This window comes from Saimiri boliviensis, chromosome 7, assembly GCF_048565385.1.
Source record: "Saimiri boliviensis isolate mSaiBol1 chromosome 7, mSaiBol1.pri, whole genome shotgun sequence".
In the NCBI taxonomy this organism is placed as follows: Eukaryota; Metazoa; Chordata; class Mammalia; order Primates; family Cebidae; genus Saimiri; species Saimiri boliviensis.
In genome coordinates this window covers 14,591,054-14,597,931 of record NC_133455.1, presented here as the reverse complement: position 1 = coordinate 14,597,931, position 6,878 = coordinate 14,591,054, and positions in this window count along the sequence as shown.

Sequence of the window (6,878 nt, the reverse complement as noted above, 5' to 3'; positions counted from 1 at the left end):
GCAACAAATTCCTTTTGTTTACTGCATATCCTTTAAGTGATAAGATTTTTAGGAATGGCAATTATGTGGCACGCTTGCCGCTACTCTTCCCCCTTGTGCCCATGGCAGACATTCATAACTAATCATGGCCCTCATTTCCTCTAGGCTCAGATGTGAGATCTCAGAATCCTTGTCCCTGCGTGTTCCTGGAAGCCACTGGAAATTGACTGGGAAGTAGGGAGCACACCAGATGAAACACACATGCCATTTCCGGTCCTTTATCACCAACCTCCGTTGAACAGTCTTCAGTTCACATTGTTTTAGCCAGACCTGATTTATGAATGGTGTTTTCAGAACAGATTAGTGCACCGTTTTCTTCTTTGTGACTAAAATAAATGTAGTTTTGTTTTTGTTTTGGTAACTCAGGACAACTCCCATCTCCAGTTGTCCTACTTTTTCATTTAAACGCTGAATTTAAGTGCTCGTGCAGTTGCTTTCCTGAACGGTACACTTTACATTGATTTTTTTTGCATGTCATTGTCTTTTTATTCTAAGCAAGGGGTCAGCAAATTACTGCCAACAGGCCAAATCTAGCCCACCCCCTGTTTTCGTAAATAAAGTTTTATTGAAACACAGCCACTTCCATTACTTTGTGCATTATTTATTTCTCCTTTTGCACTGCAAGGGCAGAGTTGAGGAGGTGCAACAGAGACTGGCCCACAAAGCTGAAAATACTTACTGTCAGACCATTTACAGAAAAAGTTTCCTAATGTGATTCTAAATTATCATTTAAGCCTCTTGTGGTCCTCAGCTTTACCCAGTGTTTTCTCCATGTACATTAAACTCATTTGCTAACCCACTTAATTATAATTCTTTCCAGCCTACCTTTCTCCATGTTGTCCACTGGTTCTCCCAAGCAATGTTAAGTACCCTGTTGCCATTCAGATGTACGAGTAATAACATTCCTATTTGTTGAGCACTTATTATGGTCCCGGCGGTACTAAGCACCCTATATAAATGAGCAAAAATGTAAGTGAATTGCTCGGCATAGCGCCTGGCATATGGTAAATACTTGATTTATTTTTAAAATATCTTTAATTTTTACAACAGCTCTATGAGGGGGTAGGTATTACTAAAGACTTTAACTTACTCAGGGTAGGTGAGCCGGTAAGTGGTAGAAGTACATTTCAACTCAATTTGGACTGGCTGTAAGACTTGTGACCTTTCTGTTAAAACTTACTGTCTTTTTCTGCCATAATTTCCAGGCTTACCAGTCTAGTAATCTATCAAATACTTATAATAATGATTATATAAATATGTAATTATATAAGTATATGTAGTCGTGTTAGGGGTGGCAAATATCTGAGTTACTGATGGTGAATCCGTATGGGTCTGCAGTAACATCAATTCTTGCCTCCTCAGAAGAAAGAATTCAACTAAGGGGCAGAAGGCCCTCAGTCTGAGGCAAATTTCAGAGCCAGAGTGGAAGTTTATTTTTTAAAAAAAGTACTCCAGAGTAGGAAAGAAAGAAGAGTACACTTGGAAGAGACCCAAGTGGGCACTTTGGAGGTCAAGCGCCCTGTTTAGTCTTGATCCTAGGACTTCATAGGCTGACGTGCTTCCAGCATCTCTCACCCCTTTCCTTTTATTCTTCCCTTAGGGTGCACTGCCCGCATGCGCGGTGCCCTCCTTGCACTTGGGAAGTGAGCATGTGCAGTGTGTTTAAGAAGTTGTAGCCATGCTCATTTGAGGCTTTCTTCCCTTTTCCTGTGAAAGGCCCCTGGAAGATCATATTTCACCATTTTTCCTCTTAATGCAAATGCTCGAGCCCACTTGGTTAATCCTGAAAGCTGCTGATTACCAATTTCAGGTGTTTTTATTTATTAGGAATCGCTGGTGCCGGCTGCAACAACTTATCATTTTCGTGTGACCACTGCTGGACAATCAGGAAACTGCCACACCATCACCTGATGGTCGTCTGATACTCCTGGTGGTTGGGAGCCCTCTCTTGCCCTGCTCATACCTGACCAGCTACCTGTTGTAACAGTTGGATAATCATGTGTGGTACAGTGTATTATCTCAGATCTTTCTTTGAAAATGGCCAGGTTAGATGTTCCTGTTTTACAGTCGAAGAAACTGAGGCCAAGAGAATGTCATACAGCTAATAAGCAATTTGGTGGTATAAGTCAAACTTTGTATGATTCAAAATACTTTAAACCACGCTGCTATGATAAACAACCATGATATGTGGCTGAGCTGACATTCATTCCGCAGTTTTTACAGTATACATTTATAGAGTGCCTGCCCTATACCAAGTCCTGTGCTCAATCCATGCTGTATTTTTTTCTATAGTAATAATCCACCCTCATCTGCAGTTTTGCTTTCTATGGTTTCAGTTATCCACTGTTAGCCATGGTCCAAAAATATTACATGGAAAATTCCAGAAATAAACCATTCATAAGTTTTAAATTGTGCACCATGCAGAGTAGCGTGGTGAAGTCTTGAGATGTCTTGTTCCTTCCAGCCCAGGAAGTGAATCATCTCTTTGTTCAGCATCTCCACACTGGACACTACCCACCCATTAGTCATTTAGTAGTTGGTATCTTGGTTATCAGATTGACTGTGGTGATATTTATTACTTTACTTAATGACCCCAAAATGCAAGAGTAGTAATGCTGGCACATTGTTGTAATTGTTCTATTTTATTATTAGTTATTGTTAATTTCTTACTGTGCCTAATTTATATATTAAACTTTATCATATGTATATAAGAAAAAACTTAGTAGATACAGGGTTTGGTGCTATACAAGGTTTCAGGTGTCCACTGGAGGTCTTGGGGTGTATCCTCCCTGGATAAGGGGGGCTACTGCATAGTGATTTCCTAAGTGCTCGCAAACTGTCTAATTATCTAATGTTTGTTTTTTCATTTAGTGTATTTGGTAACAGATGTTTGGGGTTACATTCTCAACTCTTTGAATTAATTTCAAATCCTACCTGTTTTCTACCTCGATTTTCCCACCTGTCAAGTAGGAAAGATAATACCTGTTTTTACATCTTCTAATTCTCTGTTTATGAGATCTTGAACAAAAGGATTTACATTAAACAGAGGTAGCACAGTGGCAATCTGTAGCTAGGATCCAACCCAGAGATTTTCAGGCTTACACAGTGAATTTTAAGAAACTGAATTAAATTTAAAAGTTTAGGCCAGGCATGGTGGCTCACGCCTACAATCCCAGCACTTTGGGAATCTGAGGCAAATGGATCCCCTGAAGTCAGGAGTTTGGACCAGCCTGGCCAACACGGTGAAACCCTATCTCTACTAAAAAATACAAAAATTAGCTGGGCGCAGTGGCAGGTGCCTGTAATCCTGGCTACTTAGGAGGCTGAATCAGGAAAATCGCTTGAACCTGGGAGGTGGAGGTTGCAGTGAGCCAAGACTGTGCCACTGCCCTCCAACCTGGGAGACAGAGCAAGACTCCATCTCAAAAAAAAAAAAAATAGTTTAAAATGGAGAGATTTTTGAAACTTTCTTGAGTAATTAGATAACCTTGCAAGACTGGGCTTGTCCCACATGGACACAATGGACTAGACGAAGCTTCTTTCTTTAGACAGAGCGCACACTCTCCTGTTACCCATCCTCATCACGCCTATTGTCTTCCCCACACCGAAGCCATGTCAGTTACTGTTTTAAATGTCCCATTTTAGTCATTTGCTCCACTGTCTGGTCTTTGTAGACATCTGAATTTGAATTTCCACATTCAATCAGGAGAGGTTTCAACTGGGCATAAGAAAGAACCTCATCAGGAAGATGAAATGTGCTTTACAACCATTTGAACTGAATGGATGGAAAAACCTTAATTCTTTGATTCTATATAACTTTTTTTTCAGACAGAGTCTTACTGTGTCGCCTAGGCTAGAGTGCAATGGCAGTATCTTAGCTCACTGCAACATCTGCCTCCAGGATTCAAGTGATTCTCATGCCTCAGCCTCCTGAATAGCTGGTAATACATGTGCCTGCCACCACGTCCGGCTAATTTTTGTATTTTTAGTAGAGATGAGGTTTCATCATGTTGGTCAGGCTGGTCCTGAACTCCTGATCTCATGTGATCCATCCACCTCAGCCTCCCAAAGTGCTGGGATTATAGGCATGAGCCACTGTGCCCAGCTGATTTTATGTATTTTAAAAGAACTTAACTTTAAATCAGAATAGGACATTTTAAATAAAAATAAATGAAAGAAAAGCTCTTTTTAACATACACATACATCAGTATAGACTGTGATGCCCACCTGCTTATTGAGGGCAAAATGTTAACTCCATTAGGCTACTAAAGACGCACAAATTCCAGCTGGTCTCACTGAGAAGCCCTGGGTACCTTGGACAGCGCACCACAATCACCGGTTTTTTTCCCGAGTTTGCTTTTCTTCAGGAGAAATACTTCATTTGGTATACTCTTAAAGTCCAACTAACTCTGGATTCTTATTTTTAAAACAATTGTCTCTCTTATAAAGGGGACTAGAAAAGAATGGATAATTCTGCCAAAATGTCAGTTCTTCAGGACATTTTATTTCCTCTATGCCTTTTTTTGGTATATTGACTTCCTATTTTCAAGGACTGGTGGTGCAGGGGTTTATTTCTTCTTCCTGGAAGCGACAATGCATTTACTCTTTGCTTTCTGCATGGCTGTTATTAACAATGCCTGGCCATTGTGAGTGGTCAGTAATGCTCAAAGAACGCATGCCTGCTTTCCTGTGGTGACAGTTACAGCTGCTCATCTCAGTCACAAAGAGCACGGTCCTGATAGAAAAGGAGTAGAGGGTTTGATCCCTTTCTAGAAAGTGTGTTTTGTTTGGCTTCTCTCAAGTAGGCTGTATCTACTTCTCTGACAGTTTCCCAAAACTGTCAGCTTTGTTTATAAGCAGGATGAGTGAAAAAAGGGAATCAGGTCTGGCATCCTTCGCTACTCTGAAGACACACACACACATACACACACACACACACACACACACACACACTGCAATTTTAAATGTACTTCCCACAAAACACACAGCTCATGTTATGCACCAGTCATTCCTTGAGTCTAGGACCTTGCTCAGGCTTTACATTTCACAACCATCCTTTGGCAGCAAAGCAAACAACAGTTAGATCTTGTAGGACCAAGCAGAAATCTCCTTCCCCAACAATACCATTCCATATTAGTATCATTTCTCCTTCGAACCCTTAGCACTTGCTCTCTGTACTACTCACTTAACAGGTAATCATGCACATCTCTTGTTTTGTTATTTAAATCTGGTATTTAACCTTTTCTGTTACTGTCTTTATTTCCCTATGGGATCCTAGCAAAATGAATATAAAGAAAGGTAGATATTAACATGATTTCCTGTATATGGTAAATCTGTTCCTTAGTTTGGGTTGCCCCAAAAGTATGCTTCAAGACAAGGTTTGGGGTCAATTAATTGATTTAGGGGATGATCCCATGTAAGTTGGTGAGGAAGTAGGAAAGTGAGACAAGCAAAGGAAGGACAGAAAAGGATGTGATAGAAAGTGGGTTCCCTCCTGTGGGCAAGTGGGCACAGTTGTGCTGGGGACCCTTTCAGACAGCTCTGTCCAACAGAAATATAGTCAGGCATCGCTTCATGATGCTACGGTATAAGAAATGCATTGTTAGACCAGGCACAAGGGCTCACGCCTGTAATCCCAGCACTTTGGGAAGCAGAAATGGGTGGATCATTTGAGGTCAGGATGAGACCAGCCCGACCAATACGGTGAAACCCCGACTAAAAATACAAAAAAATTAGCCAGGTGTGGTGGCATACACCTGTAATCTCAGCTACTTGGGTGGCTGAGTCAGGAGAATTGCTTGAACCTGGGAGGTGGAGGTTGCAGTGAGCTGAGATTGTGCCACTGCGCTCCAGCCTGGGTGACAGAGCGAGACTCTGCCTCAAAATAAATAAATAAATAAATAAATGCATTGTTAGATGATTTTGTCATTGCATGAACATTGTTGAGTGTACTCACAAACCTAGAGGGTACAGCCTACTACACATGTAAGCTATATGAAGTAGCCTCTTGCTTCTAGGCTACAAACCTGTACAGCATGTTACTGTACTAATTACTGTAGGCAATTATAACATAACGGTAAAGATTTATATAGCTAAACATAGCTTAGAAAAAGTACAGTAAAAATACAGTATCATAATCTTCCTAAGTGCTGTTGTATATACAGGCTATTGGTGACCGAAATGTTGTTATGCAGTATATGAATGTAGAATGCAAGCCACAAGCACAAGCCACATGTGTAATTCTAAATTTTTATTTATTTATTTTTTTTGAGATGGAGTTTCACTCTTTTTGCCAAGGCTGGAGTGCAATGGCATGATCTTGGCTCACTGCAACCTCCGCCTCTCAGGTTCAAGCAATTCTTCTGCCTCAGCCTCCCAAGTAGCTGGGATTACAGGCACCCACCACCATGCCCAACTAATTTTTCTATTTTTAGTAGAGATGAGGTTTCACCATGTTGGCCAGGCTGGTCTTGAACTCCTGATCTCAAGTGTTCCACCCGCCTCGGCCCCCCAAGGTACTGAGATTACAGGTGTGAGCCACTGTACTCAGCTAAATTCTAAACTTTCTAGTGGCCAGATTTAAAAAGTATAAAATTATATGTTTTATTTGGCCTAATTTATCCAAAATATTATTACTTCAGCGTGTAATCAATATAAAAATTGTAAATGAGGTATTTTACATTTCTTTTTCATACCAAGTCTTTGAGATCTGGTGTATTTTATTTTATTCTTGTCAATTTGGACTAGCCACATTTCAAGTGCTCAATAGCTCCTTGTGGCTAGTGACAAGTCTATGGAACAGAATAGCTCTAAGGGACACCAGAAGATAGCACAGAGTT